This window comes from Aethalodelphis obliquidens, unplaced genomic scaffold (genome assembly GCF_003676395.1).
Source record: "Aethalodelphis obliquidens isolate GAN/ISIS:26980383/991018 unplaced genomic scaffold, ASM367639v1 scaffold28, whole genome shotgun sequence".
NCBI lineage: Eukaryota > Metazoa > Chordata > Mammalia > Artiodactyla > Delphinidae > Aethalodelphis > Aethalodelphis obliquidens.
In genome coordinates this window covers 4,877,843-4,893,406 of record NW_020837972.1, presented here as the reverse complement: position 1 = coordinate 4,893,406, position 15,564 = coordinate 4,877,843, and the positions used below count along the sequence as shown (strand labels likewise).

Here is a 15,564-nt window from a genome sequence, read left to right as displayed (position 1 = left end):
GATGGAGCTGGGTCTTTAGAGGGGTTGCCTCTATGGAGGGCAAACTGAGGCAGAGCTTAGAATCATACATCTAAAGGGGGGTTGGAACGCAGACTCCAACCTCACTCTTGGGCAAGTGAGGAGGACCTCAAGATCAAGGTCACCCAGTGAGTCTGCCACCAACCCAGCCACCCTGACTCCCAGTCCAGTGCTCTTTGCCCTGAGGCCAGGCTGGCCCCTGACTGCACCTCGTAGGGCATGTTTCAGACTCCAGGGCACTGAGTCTTCCACTTCACAGCTCCCGACTGAAATGCAAAGCCCCTCTGAGGCAGGCCAGGAAGCAGCGGAGGGGGAGTTAGAGCCTCCCTCCGGGTTCAGATGCGATGCAAACCCACATCCCAGTGGCAGGTCCCCCACCCCGGTGTCCGTAAATCTCGGCGTCACTGAAGCTCAGAACTCGCAGCGGCTCAAGGCTCAGGTGGTCAAGTGGTCGTGCTCAGCCCACACCTGGCTCAGCCGCCAGCCCTCCTTCCAGAGGCCTCCTGGACCCAAACAAGCCGCACGTCCTGTCACTTTGAGAGTCACCCTCAGCCCATCAAAAAGCCATTGCCCCTTCCACGGAGACGGGCTTGGACCGTATCAGAGCAAATTAAATTGACTTAACATGGCCTTCTCTCTGCTCTCAATTACCGAAGAGAGATCTGATATTCATTTACATTATTATGCTCTCGGGGACACAGAACGCAGTTTCAAAGGCCAAGTAAAGGGCACACGTCCCGAAGGGGAACAGTGCTTAGCAAACGTCGTCACAGAACATCTTGTCTCTGCCATTTTTTTTTAAAGCTCAGCTCCCCTTCCCCCCTCCCAGCAACGCTCCCTGTGATAACGGAGCGCCTGCCTAAAAATCTCCTCCACCTTTGACTTGCACGCTGTAGTCTTGAGCTCGACAATACAGCTCCATTGCCCATGATACAAATGTGTTACAGGATTCGGAGCCACTCAAGCCCCCAGAGCTCAGTTCTTCCCTGTAACTGCCGAGCGATGCAACCTTGCTGAGCATCTGTGTTCTCAGCTGGAAGATGGGGGTAGTAATGCCAACTACCCAAAGTAGCATTGTGAGCGGCCTGTGAATCAGAGACCCCAGCCCAGAGCACTGCCCCAGCGGCCACAGTGCATGTCAGGTACCTGCACTTGGAAATGGTGGCCCTTCAGGATGTCTCTCAGGCTCCCTCCACTCGTTTCCCTTCTGCCCCCTCCTATCTCATTCCGCTCAGCACATCGCTGCAGTAACGCCACCTGGGAATATGGGCTCCAGGGGCTTCCACCCACCAAAACACACACCCCAGGCCCCATTTCTCAGCTCTGACCTGCATTTGTTTCCAGCCTCCTGCGACACATTGCCCTCCTTGAAGACTTCCCGACTCCACGACGTTCTGGAGAGAGAGACAAAGACCAGCCAGGCCTCCCCAGGGGCCCCGAGTCCACAGCCAGTGTGGCCGCCCTCAAGAGGCCAGGGGGGCCAGCAGAGGCACATCCCATGGGGCGTGGGGCTCCCAGCATGCTAGGTCTGTACCAAATAAAGTGTTGGCTTCTTGGCATCTGGGCTTTCTCTCTATTCTATGATCATGTTACCTAGGACTCTGGAGGATTGATGGTGTGCACCTTGGGGTAGAAGGGTTCTGAGGAAGGGGACCAATGCAAACTGTTTGTAGTTTCGGGTGCACACTGCTATTTCTTTCCCTGTGTGTCTACATGCAATGGCCTTGTTCGCTTGGCCAAGTTCTGCTCAAATGTCACCTCCTCCAGGAAGTCTTCCCTGATACATCAAGCTGAAATAAATGCTCTTTCTCTATTCTCCCTTAATTCCCATGCTTCTATCATATTTCCCTTGTCTATTTACATATCTACATTGTGTGTAGATGTGCGGGCATTCAAGAAATTTTGATGAATGAGTGACTGAACAAGCAAATGAACCACGGAACAAGTCAGTGGCTCATACACCCTGAATACCTGGGACACACTGACATATATGCATCTCTACAAATGTCCGCCCACAGCAACATTCAAGAACTTGTGACCATCTGTTCCCACAGTCCCCCGTACACCTCACATACACAGACTACCATGCACACACAACTATGCACGTGTACCAAAAACTACACTCGCAATGGCACACTTATAGCCTGGACACCTGCTTTATCAAACATCCTTGAAGTGTCAATAATCCTAAAACTGTAGGCTGATGTATATTGATCACATACTGTGTACTGACCACCGTGCTAGGCATTTTACACAGTGCATCTCACTCCAGCTTTATAAAGTCCCAAGAGATAGATCCACTTATTTTTTCCTATTTACAAAGGCAGAACTAGCTTATGCCCACATTCAGGTAGCCAATGCTGCTTCTCCTTAAGTTCCCACTGGCACAGACAACACGTCCTACCCCACATGTGCCTCTATTCCTAGGGCCCCTCTGGTACAGCCAGTCACAGCTGCCATCAGGAAGGAAAGTCCTGTTGGGATCACCGGTGAGTTAATTTGCTAGGGCTGCTATAATAGAGCACCACAAACTGCATGGTCTAAACAACAGAAACTGACTATCTTGAAGTTTTAGAGGCTAGAATTCAAACATCAAGATGTTGGCAGGGTTGGTTCCTTTGGAGTATCTTAAGGGATTCTCTCTTATATGTAGCCGTCTTCCTCCTGTGCATGTCTGTCTCTGTGTCCAAATTTCCTCCTTTTATGAGGACACAGTCATAGTCACAGTCAATCAAACCTAACCTCTACTTGATTGCCTGTGCATAGACCTTACCCCCAAATGAGGTCACACTCTGAGCTCCTGGGGGTCCGGGTATCTTGGGAGCATGTGGGGGACACAATTCAAGCCATAACAACTTACCAGTTGGCACTTACCCCAAGAAGGGGAGATCTCAGCTCTGACCATCCTCGCCAGAGGTTGTGGGTAGAACTGGGAAGGGGAGGAGAGATGCGGCAGGAAGGAAATTCACCGGATGCCCTCCCTGGAAGACCTCACCATCTGCCCGTCTCTCTGGTGGAGAGAATCAGTGGAAGAGTGGACTGTGTTTTCTCAGATGCAGGAGCGTTGTCCCGCTTGGTGAGTCTGTAGACAAATACATCATATATTTATATGTATTTAAGGAACGTCCCCCACCAGCCTGCCATGCACAGGAGTGGCCGCAGCTCACCGGAGAGAGCTGGGGCGTGTGGAGGGGACATCCAAGGTCTCTGCAGGGAATCAGAGCTCCTGGCAAGGAAGAGGGTGCTGTTCAAAAGCTTGCCGACGTTTGGGTGTGGGGTAAGGATGGGAGCAGACACAGCCCTGTGTCTTCCTCCGGTGGAACCCACGGAGCCTTGGAAAAGCCACTTCCCTCACTGGGCCTCAGTTTCCTCATCTCAACGGTGGGAATACTAGTTATTAAAATCTAATGGGATTTGGGCATGGGAGAGTATAGCAGGCTATACTAGTTTGCTAGAGCTGCTGTAACAAAATACCACAGGCTGGGGGTGGGCGTGGTGCCTAAACAACAGGAATTTATTCTCTCCCAGTTTTGGAGGCTGGCATCCAAGACAAGGTGTTGGCAGGTCTGGCTTCTGAGGCCTCACTCCTTGGCTTGCAGACGGCCGCCTCCTTGCTGTGTCCTCACATTGTCATTCCTCTGTGCCCATGCATCCCTGGTGTCTCTCTTTGTGTTCAGGTCCCTCATCTTATAAAGGAGCCCAGTCAGAGTGGATTAGGGCCCAGCCCAGGGGCCTCACTTGAACTTAGTCACATCTCTAAAGGCCCATGTCCAAATGCAGTCACCTGAGGTTATGGGTGTTAGGACTTCAACATATGAATTTTATAGGGGTCATAATTCAGCCCATAGCACATGCTATGCCAGAGAAGGTGACCAGTTAGTTTATTAATAATGATCATTATTATTAATGATCAGATAAACATGTTCCGAACTCCCAGCTTGGTCCCCAAACAAAAGCTATAGTGGAAATCCGGAATAGAGATTCTCACTGCCTTCCTGGCACTGGAGTTTTGCAGACATTTTTAGGGCCTGGAACCTGTGTGTTTCCATGTGCTCCTCCTCCTGTGCCAGCAGGATTACTTACCCAGCCAATATTTGTTGAGCACCTGCTAGGCACCAGGCACTGTTCCCCACACGGGGGATCCATGGAGGGCAGGTGCAGTGCCCCCTGCTTTTCTGGAGGCAAAATCCTCGCCGGGGAGACAGACAATGAGCAAGAAAATAAATATGTTGTCAGAGAGTGAGAAGCGGTATAAAGGAAAATAAAGATGAAATTATCTTGTAAGTTTCCTGTTAAAATTTTTCTGGACATTTATTTTACAGAGTACCTTTTGGTAAAGGAAGAAAGCCATCATTTTTCTTCAGTCGTGTGAGTGATGCATTCAAAAAAATTAAACCCAGATAACAACAGCAAAGCTTTGCTCATCGTACATCAGGAAACAGAAATCCTGAAGATGCTGTTAGAAATCAATTCAGCATTCTAGAAGATAACCACTGTCCCCCTGCCTCTCGAATCCCCCAACCCAACACAGCCTGATGCAGGAGATTCTGACCCAGCTGAGTCCTCCTCCCTGCAAGCTCACTCCAGAAATTCTAGCGTGGATCCTGGTGTCCCATTGAGCTCAGCCCAGGACCCAGTGCAGTAAGCACTGTGCAAGCCTTCACTTCTCCGACTTCTGCTACCCAGGGTAACTAAGTGGCTCATGACCTGGGTTCTGCCTTTCCATCCGCGCATGGCCTCGGTCAGTTCACCTCTTTCTGGGCCCTCCTTTACTCATCTGTGCAATGAGTCTAGAACTGGTACCAGCCTCCCAGCATCCCGTGAAAAATCAAATGCTCAGGAAGCACTTAGCACAGTGCCTGGCACGTAGCCCGCGCTCCACAGTGGCACCATTGGTCTTTGGGCTCAGAAACACTTTTCCCTGGTGCCCAGCTCAGAGGCTCCATCTGCACAGCTGTGCCCTGTGTGGTTTCCCTGACATCATAACCAAAGTCATTTCAAAGGTGAGGGTGTTGCAGGTGGGTTGAGTGGCTGCCCCAAACGTCTCCTCTTGTTTCCGGGCCCCGGGGCCATTTTTAGCAGCAGGACCTGGTCTTGAAACAAGCCTGGAGTCTCAGGACTGGAAGAAAGCCTCAAGGTAGTTTTACAAGTGAGGAAATGGAGGCTCAGAGAGGGAAAAGACCTGTCCCAAGACAAAGGTAGATCTGAGTTCAGAACTCAATTAACATTTTCTGGTTTAATCAATATTTATTAATCTTTCTACCACCCCATGTCCAGGGCACTGAAGAGAAAGCTGAGACTAGGATGGCCAGAGGGCCTGCCTTTGTGAGGCTTGTGGCTGACCGCAGGAGACAGTAAACTGGGATACATCCATCGGCTGGGCCCGCCCACCTGGTGGCCCTTCAGTAGCCTACCTGCTCCAGGTCACCCTCCCATGTCCGTCCCATCCCAGCCCTGCCCAGTGCCCTCCCCAAGCCAAGGGAGACCCAGCCCTGTCCCAAGCCCCCTGGCTGTCTGCACCATTCAGGGCTGAGGAACTGAGGTTTTGCATCCTTTCCCAATCCCAAGGATTGTAACAGGCGAGGGAAGACTGTGGCGGCTGGGGGACGTGGGTGCTGGAGGGTGCTGGATGTAGCCTCGGCAGCTCCAGATGTGACGAGTGGCCTGGCGGAGCTCCCGCTGTTGTCTTCCAAGAGTGATGGGCAGCCTCGGCTGGGTTCCCACCAGAACCGATTGCTTATTTACCTGTCAGCAACCTTCAGAGCTCAGGGACAAATGCTAGGCAGCAGGCCCGGTGATGAGGTGAGGCGGTGACCTTGTCACCCTTTGTTAAGAACCATTGCCACTCCCACTCCTTGTATGTGTGCAAGGAGCCAGCCTCTGTGCTGAGTGGTACTCAAACATCACTGCTAAGAAGCGGTGTTGGGGGTCTCGGCCCTGTCAATCACGCCATGTGTTCTACACCTGCAAGAAAACATTTTAAATGACTCGAAACGCTGCTTTGTAAGTAGCTGCACGAAGGCTCGGTAGCCCTGGGCAAAATCCTGCTATGCACATGCCTTCAGCATGCAGAGCTCAGGGCAGTGGCTTATTGAAGCCTCTCCGTCCCCCACCCCCCATCATCTCAAGTTTGTGGTCTTCCCGCTCAGGCTGGCGCAGAGGGGAGGGGAAGACACAGCTGCATTTGCCCAAAGCCCTTGCCCTGGCCCTGCCCCCGCCCCCAGCTGATCCTGGGGAGTAGTCTCTGGCCTGAGGTGGAAGGAGGCTGGGGGACGCGATGCTTTAAGGTACAGTGGCCTCGCCCTCGGTCAGCTGAGTCCAGTGACGGCAGCTGACTCTGAACAATTCAATAAACAGCAGTTCTTCATTGCTCAGCATGTGGGGAGAGGGAAACAAACAAGGGGTCAGGCAGGAGGTGGAAATGAGAGGAGAAGGTAGGGGCTCCCCCACCCAAAATCAGGTGTTGAGGCTCAGAGAGGACGTAAGTGGTGACAAGGGGAGCTAGGCTTTGAACCCAGAGCTCTGACTCCAAACCCAGGCATCCTTGATGATAATACCACGGGCCAAGCTTGGCAGGGTAGCTAGTGCTTTTCTACAAGGTCAACTGGTAGGACAGGTCTATGGGTCACATGGCTTCACCTTCACCAGCTCCCTCTGGCAGAACTCAGCTGGCCCTGTCTGCTCCACCTGGGAGGTGATGGGGCCCAGACTCCTGGAACAGGCTTGGATTTATTCCCATCTTCGCCATTTTTTAAACTGTGACCTCGAGCAGTTTACTAAACTCCTTTGGTTGGAAGAGGAGACACTCATTTTTAAAGCTTGTCTGGCTCACAGAAGCATGAGGACAAGGGCTAGTACACCCATTTTACAGATGGGGAAACGGAGGCTTTGCAAAACCAAGTGACTGACCAAGTTAGCAGTGAAGGAGCTGGGATTGGAGTTCAGAGTTCCTGACTCCTGGTTCAGGTTCAGTGGCCTCCTGCCAGTCTCGTGGCCTGGTCGTCTAGCTGGTTTGGGGAAAGGCTGAAAGGGGGTTCCAGCTCTGTAACAGGCAGGGACACACTGAGCAAGGGCCCCGCCCTAGCAGTCGATCACCTCTGCTGCCAGCGCTGATCTCAAGCAACCTCCCTCAAAGGTGGGCTGGGATGGGGAGCTGGCTCCATGGGTGCCCGGCCTCTCTCCTGTCTTTGAAGGAACCCAATTTCATGCCTGATGGGTTGAGTGACTTATACCTAACTGCCATGGCCCAGGAAGCCATCAGATAGATTTAACTGTGTCTCCTGAAAAGAGAGAGGTAACTGAATTTACTCTTGCTGCTCAGGGCTCATTGGGCATCTCAGTCAGAGCTGGGTGGGTGCCATGGCTTATGGTCCCCGGACTGTTGCCCACTGTACCTGTGCGTGGGAATCTTTAAGGTGGGTTTGGAAGGCAGGGACAAGCAGGGAGGGGCATGCAGAGATGTTCTCTGTAGCCGAGGAGCAGACACTGCTGGAGGGGCCTCGCTGGTGCCAGTGCATTGGACTGGCACATTATTTTTTATGTGGAGAAACAGGACCAGAGAGCGAGCATCTATTGCCCAAAGTCACACAGCAAATTGGGAGCAGACCTGAACCTAGTGTTTTTCCCTTCATTTCTTGCTGCTTCTTGGAGCTGGAGAGAAATGATTCAAGGCTAATTCAGCCTTTGGGTTGACTGTGGATAACCCAGAGTGTACTAGAGAATCCTGATGGCATCTTCACGTTCTTGCCTCAGAGATTTAGGTCCACGTGCTTGCTTTCTCTGCAGCCCCAAGGGGTCCACATTCTTCTCACTGTGTGTCGGGACTGCTGGAGGCATGGTGGGGTGAGCTCTTTAGCCTCTTGATGCCTCAGTTCCCAGCGACAAAGGCAGGATAGCAGCGATCGGATTGGATCCATCTCCCGAGCTTTCTCTGGTTCTCTTGGCCCCATCAACCTCTTGGACCCTCAGCTGCTGTCTGAATTGCAGTTACTATTACAGCAGCATACATGCAGGTCAGAGAGCCAAATGCCATGCTCTATGGCTCCTCCTACCACTCCAGAAGGGGATTACCCTGGAGAGTACTTTCACCTGTGAGAGGGGGTGTGAAGGACTGGAGGACACGCTCCCTCTCCACCCCTCCCTCTGTTGGACCACGCCGGGCAGTTTTCCTGTGCATTCTAACAGAGACAGACCATGGAGCCCAGCAACCACCGTGGCCAGAACGTGTGACTGACCTTGTAGCTTATCTTTCCTGCCTTCCCTTCCCTCTCCTTCAGCCTCACTGCCCTGAGATTGTACCTTCCAGTAACATAACAAATGTTTAAACCTTGCCCCAGGTTTATTTCGTCGGGAGCCTGGGCTAAGACTAAAACTAGGGCAAAGGTTGGTTGTGAGAATTCAACAGATGGATGCATGAAAAAGCACCTGGAACCTCTCCTGCACTTTACAATCACTCATGGACTTGAGCTGCCATCATGATTGACATGCTGTTCATATCAGTCTTGAGTGATGTCCCCAAGTGCTTTGCCTGCCCCTGTCCTGGCCACTGCCCCAACCCCACCCAGTTCCTTCTCCCTTCTGGGCTTTCTCATATGCTTTCATCTGTGCCTGGCTCGCTCATTCATTCACTCATTCAAATGGATTTATTGGGCATCCACTCAACAACCTGAACAACCCAGATGCAGTCCCTGGTCTGAGACTTACATCTCATCTCACCTGTCTTCTCACCTTATGAATCGCCCTTCCTCCTACAGTTCTCAGTCATCCCTAACTTCCGGGTAGGGTTGGGGGCTCTGCCACAGTCTCCCCCCACCTGTGTCTCCCTCCATCATTATATATGTAGCACAGCATGAAGCCCTCTGTTCACCCACTGCTTTCCCTCATGCAACCCTGCAGGACCCAACCTGTGGTTGATGCTGAAGAAATGCATTCACTCAACCAGGATTTATAAAGCACTTTCTATGTGTCAGGCACTGGACCTATTTTAGCGCCGGAGACGGAGCAGTGACTGAAACAGACAAGCATTCGTGCCCTCATGGAATCCACATACTAGTTGGCGGTAGGGGCAAATGGTAGACAAGAGGAGAAAGTAAAAGAGTCAATGTTTTAGGTGGTGAAACGTGGGGGAGAAGATGAAGCAGGAGAGGGCTCCAGGAGGCATTGAGAGTCGTGTGGAGAATATTTTAGATGGAGTGGGTAGAGCAGGACTTCTTGAAAAAGAGACGTTAAGTAAAGATCTGAAGGGAGCGAGGGATGCAGCCATGTCTGCAGCTTAGGGAAGAGCATTCTAGGCAGAGGGAACAGCCAGTGCGAAGGCCTTGGGGTGGGAGGGTGAATGATGTGTTTGAGCATCTGCAAGGAATCCAGTACAGCTGGAGTGGGGTGAGTGAGGGGGCGAGGAGCGGTGGACGAGGTCAGAGAGGTGATGGGGGCCAGACGATGTGGCACTTTGTAAAGATGTTGGCTTGAACTCAGATCTGGGAGCCATTCAGGGTGATCAACCGTCCCAGTTTGCCGGGACTTAGAGAGCTCCCAGGACACAGAAGTTTCAATGCTAAAACGGGGAAGTCCCAGGCAAACAAGGGCAAGGCAGTCACCCTAGAGCCATTGCAGGGTTTGGAGCAGAGCTGTGACACGATCTGACCTGGAATTGATGAGGGTCATGCCGGTTGCTGGATGGAGAATAGATTCCAAGGGACAAGAGCCGAATCAGCGAGATCAGCTTGGGGCCGCTGATCTAAGGGAGGGATGAAGGTGGCTCAGACCAGAGTGGTCACCGTGGACGTGGAGAGAAGAGGACAAGTTAGAAGGCAGAGCCAACTGGAAACGCTTGATGGAGAAATGAGTACCTGTTCCCTGTATTGACAACCTGGCGGGTGACATACCCAGCTGCCCTCGGTGAGATCTCTGCCTTCCCTCGGCTGCCTCTCTGCCTCACCTCTTCCTTGTTGAAAGGGACAGAAAAACTAGTGACTATCTGAACTTTCTGAGCACCCTTCATGATGCGGTCATCATGGCCGTGAACTGGGGATGCAGACAAGGCAAGGCATGGACACCTTGTTTACAGATAAGGAAACTGACACTCAGAGAATAATATGCCCCTGGGCACCCAGCAAGTGACAACAGGCTGAGTTAACACCCCCTACTGGGTGTCAGGCAGGCCTGGGTTTCAGTGCCAACCCATTCAGAGAGAGTAATTCACCTGGGGCACTTCTGAGCCTCCATTTTCACATCTGTGAAACAGAGTCAGTGACCCGGCGGCTTCATCATCGTCATGAATAAAGGAGACAGTGTGCGTGAAAGCGGTGGGCGCGGGGCCTGACTCATCGTAGACCCTCCATGATGTCAGTTTCTCTTACTTTCCCTGGATCCTTCTCCCAGCCTCCCCATACAAAGCCTTCCTGAGTGAGTTAAAGAATGTTCTCAAGGACTGTTTTTCCAGGAGCCCAGTGGGGCCATTCTGCTCAGCCGAGTGGGGAATATTTACATCTTTTCTAAAGGCAAATGATTTCCTTGAGATGCCGAATTAGTTCCCAAGCAGCCTCCAGGCTCTCTTATAAATACGTAGATACGAGTGTTAACGGAGCCCCCATTTGTCTAGCAAACCAGAACAGAAATGTTTGAGGGCTGTAAATACCAGGACTTCATTTCTCCCAGCCAGCAATTTCTTTCACTCCTGCTGTCTCCCTCTTCAAACACCCACTCTTTTGTTCATTCATAAATTCATGCAACAAACACTTACTGAGCACCTGTTATGTGCCAGGCACTGTGCTGGGCACTGGGAAACCAGGCAGGAGCAAGGGGAGCTGGGTCCTGCCTCCGTAGCACTTACAGTCCAGTGACTACAAGACAAGACTCGTGTCAACCATAGTGCTTGGTGCATTTTTTTAAAATGACAATAATAATAACAATAGCTCATATTTCTTTTTTAACTGACATCAACTTTACACGCAGTGAAATGCTCAGATCTAAAGTATGCTGTTCGGACTTCCCTGGTGACACGCTGGTTAAGAATCCGCCTGCCAATGCGGGGGACACAGGTTCGATCCCTGGTCCGGGAAGATCACACTTGCTGCGGAGCAACTAAGCCCGTGCTCCGCAACAAGAGAAGCCACCGCAATGAGAAGCCCGCGCACTGCAACGAAGAGTAGCCCCCGCTCGCCACAACTAGAGAAAGCCCGTGCACAGCAACAAAGACCCAATGCAGCCCAAATAAATAAATAAACAAAAGTGTGCTGTTCAGTCTGTTTGCGGGGTGTCAAACAGTCACCCCAGAAAGTTCCCTCATGAAACCCCAGAAAGTTCCCTTTCTGGTCTGTTAAGCTTTTGATCTGTCCATCAAATCTGAAGGAGAGCCTTGCTGGGTAGAGTATATTCTTGGTTGTAGTTTTTTCCCTTTCATCACTTGTAAATATATCATGCCACTCCCTTCTGGCCTGCAGCATTTCTGCTGAAAAATCAGCTGATAGCCTTATGGGAGCTCCCTTGTATGTTATTTGTTGCTTTGCCCTTGCTGCTTTTAATGTTGTCTCTTTTTAGTTTCTGCCATATTAGTTACAATGTGTCTTGGCATGTTCCTCTTTGGGACCGAACTGTATGGGGCTCTCTGAGCTTCCTGGACTCCGGTGACTTTTTTTTCCAATAAACATGTAGATTTATTTTAAATCAGTTTGGTACATGATACAGATTGGTTTTGCAGTTTTTAATGAACTGAAATAGAATTTTCTAAATACAGCAGTGTCTGTGCAAAATATCTATAAGGTAAAATAAGGGATTTTAATAAACTACAATCTACATGAACAAATCAGATGAAAAATCTGAAAAGGTTTCTATATACCTTCTGGATTAAAAGAACCCAAAAATTATTAATGGATCAAGATACTAAACTGCTAAAGGAAGAGGGGAAAAGACTGTGAGTTCTGTTGTAAGAGCTCTTCTTGTAAAATCGAGTTCCATATTATGATTCTGTTAGAGCTTTATTCAAAATTACAGAAGATGAGAGCCTTCATCAGCTCCATTTTCACAAAAATAGCTATACTGTTAACATTAATGTATGGCAAAGTATTCCTATCTAGGTAAATGACAATTATACCATTGTAGCCAATTTTTACCACTTTGGGAGAATGGAAATTCTGTATATTTTCAACTGAATCGTGTATCTTAAAGCACTCACTAAAAACTAACAGCCATGGCACCATAATAAAATTTTTTGTGAGGTACCTAAAATATTACTACTGAGGGAAACAAAAATGTGAGGTAAGCCTACCTTTCCCCCCAAATCTTTGAAGCCAGAGATTTTAAACAGTTAAGGCACTTGAGAACATTAGGTATATGTACAAATGTACAAGGAAAACAAACTTCAGCTCTACCAGCAAGTAAAGAAGAAACAGTAAATCTTCATTTTAAGAACATTTAATTAGTAAATGTAAGGAATTTTGGCTTATGAAATGGACCAAAGCAACTTGTCATTTCTTAATTTAAAATTTTGAACACCAAGTGCTAAACTCAGCCACTATAGGCTAAAGAAACTAAACAAAAAACCTTAATGGGGCTTCCCTGGTGGCGCAGTGGTTGAGAGTCCGCCTGCCGATGCAGGGGACACGGGTTCGTGCCTCAGTCCGGGAAGATCCCACATGCCGCGTAGCGGCTGGGCCCGTGAGCCATGGCCGCTGAGCCTGCGTGTCCGGAGCCTGTGCTCCGCAACGGGAGAGGCCACAACAGTGAGAGACCCGCGTACCGCAAAAAAAACCCAAACATTAATGACCTAGAAAAGCAAAAGCTCATTTTAAACTGATTTAAGCCTCTGAATTAATCCAATTTGTCAAAGGCAGGGAGGAAGTATCTCTCTAAACCTGAAAAAACTAGTGCTTCTTAAGGAAGCTAAAGAAATAAAAGTATGCATGCTTATCATACTACAGGAATTGAAACTAAGAAGAAGAAAGGATGGAAAAGGAGACAGAAAAAGTACAATTTTATCCAGGGCAATCATCATTAAAAATCTACAGTAATCTGATCGACTAAAATTTTTTCTGAAGTTACACTGCTCACAGTTGCTGTCTCAAAATGGTTGTCATTTAAAGAGTTGGTACATGATTCTAAAACAACTTTCTTGCCTTATAGAAGTGACTTTTCAAGAAAGCTTGGTGGAAATCCTTTTAAGGTACAACAGTGTTAGGATAATTTTTGAAGTACAAAGGAAAATATAATTAAATCAACTTTATCTCTATACTTTTTAACAGCCATAAGCAACATGTTGGGAGGTTCAATAGATGAAGGCTTTAGACTTTGTATAACATCCTTTAAGTTACTCAGGCTTGAAATAAAATAGGTAAGTTTTCAATTAAATACTAACAGCATGGTATCTAAAAGCAGGTTTACTACTGCTCACATCAACAGTTACATCCTCAGACCAACCTTTTCCTCCATTAATGTGAAAGAACAAGTCACCAACATTTTAAGTTACAGTCTGCCTTTCAGTCTGTCTTTTAAGGCACCTTTATTTTCTCAATGATATGAGGTGCTTTACAAGTATGACCAATAACCTGCTACACTTTCATGTTTTGGATCCTTTCCATTCATTCTTTAAATCTGGAATGTAATTCCCTGTGTGGTATCTTTTTTCTAATGTAGAAAAAATAACTTATGAAGCACAAAATTTTACTCTGAGGATACTAAATTTATAAATTCCATTTTTGCAGTGATAGCCCCAAGTCCACCTGATTGACGCTCATTTGGCACATTCTTCTCTATTCTGGTCACTAAACTACATCCTGAGTTAGGATGAAAATAATGCAGCTTTCAGGCTTTAAAATGACTACATTTAAATTGCCAAAAGTGTCATGAGGTCGTCTGCTCAGGACAGTGTTTTCCTTCTCCAGGTTAGGAAAGTTTTCAGCTCTTGTGTCTACAAATATGTTCTCACGCCCTTTCTCTCTCTCTCCTCCTTCTGGGACCCCTATGATGCAAATATTAGTGCCCTTGCTGTTGTCCCAGAGGTCTCTGTCCTCATTCCTTTTCATTCTTTTTTAATCTATTCAGCATCAATGATTTCCACTTCTCTATCTTCCTGCTCACTGATCCATTCCTCTGTCATTCAGTCTTCTGTTGATTCCATCTAGTGCATTTTTCCTTTCAGTTATTGTAGTCTTCATCTGTCGCATCATTTTGCCTAAGTCGCAGTTGGTAATTTTTTTATATTGTATTTATTTATTTATTTATTTTGCGGTACGCGGGCCTCTCGCTGCCGTGGCCTCTCCCGTTGCGGAGCACAGGCTCCGGACGCGCAGGCTCAGCGGCCATGGCTCACAGGCCCAGCCGCTCCGCGGCATGTGGGATCTTCCCGGACCGGGGCATGAACCCGTGTCCCCTGCATCGGCAGGCGGACTCTCAACCACTGCGCCACCAGGGAAGCCCCGCAGTTGGTATTTTTATGTATCTGATAGGTTAGTTATGTTTCCTGACCTTGGAGAAGTGACCTTCTATAGGAGATGTCCTACAGGTCCCAGCAGCACCCCCCCCTACACTCAAGCTATATACTCTAGGGGTTCCTCCTATGAGGGCTGTGTGGGTCCTTCTGTTGTGGCGGGCTGACTATGTGGGCAGTCTGCTAGGCTTGGTTGGCCCCTGGGCCAACTGGTTGCCAGGTCCTGCCTTGTGTGGAGGCTGCCAGCCACTGGTTGGTGGGATCGGGTCACGAAGCAGCTAACTGCGGAACCCCAGAGGGCTCTGGGGCTAGTGCTGGCTCACTGGTGGGCGGACGCAGGATCTAGCAGACTCTGGGGCTGTTGCCCCCCACTGGTGGGTGAAGCCAGGTCCTGGGGGGCTAGTGCCGGATACTGGCAGGCAGAGCGGGGTCCTGGAGTCTGGCTGCAGGGCCCAGGGGTCCCAGAGCTGGTGTCAGCTCACAGGTGAGGGGGGCAGTTCCTGACACAGTTGGGTACAGGGTCTGGGGTGTCCTGAAGTTTGTGTTAACCTGCTAGTGGGCAGGGCTGGGGCCCAGCTGGTCCCAGGGCAGGGTCTACCTTGCTGTCAGCTGGCTGGGTCCGCAGGCTGGGGGATTGCGGTTTTCTTGCATCTTATGTCCGCCCCAGGTAGATGGGGCTGGTCCAGAGGCTCCCCGGGGTGGGGCCGGGCGCAGGGGATTCTGGGACTGTGGGCGGAGCTGGGTTCTGGGGCCTCTGGCGGGGCTGCTTCCAGGGGCGTCTGTCAGCTCAGGGGGTCTTAGGTCAGCCTGACTGGTGGTGGGTGGGGCTGTGTCCCCGCCCAATTAGTTGCTTGGCCTGAGGCGTCCCAGCACTGGTGCCTACAGGCTGCTGAATTGGGCCAGGTGTTCGTGCTAATGAGCTGGAGGGAGGCTCCCACCATGGCGGCCGCCAGCAAGAGCTTCCGCCTACATCAGCGTCCACGCGGTAGGAGCTCCCAAGAATTGCTGCCACCAGTGCCTGTGTCCCCAGCGTGAGCCGCAGTCACCCCCCGACCCCACCTCACCCGGGGACCTTCCAAGACCTGCAGGTAGGTCTGGCCCAGGCTCCTATCAAATGACCGCTT

The 15,564-nt window shown here is 50.0% G+C and overlaps 1 protein-coding gene across 1 annotated transcript in view; it reads left to right on the top strand.

Moving 5' to 3' along the window:
• Positions 1 to 1,570, top strand: part of MYO18B (myosin XVIIIB) — a 226,745-nt gene extending 225,175 nt beyond the window's left edge. The window contains exon 41 of the mRNA XM_027125285.1: positions 1,363 to 1,570. The gene's annotated coding sequence lies outside the window, so the exon portion shown is untranslated. The remainder of the gene's footprint in view (positions 1 to 1,362) is intronic.
• Positions 1,571 to 15,564: the final 13,994 nt, after the last annotated feature.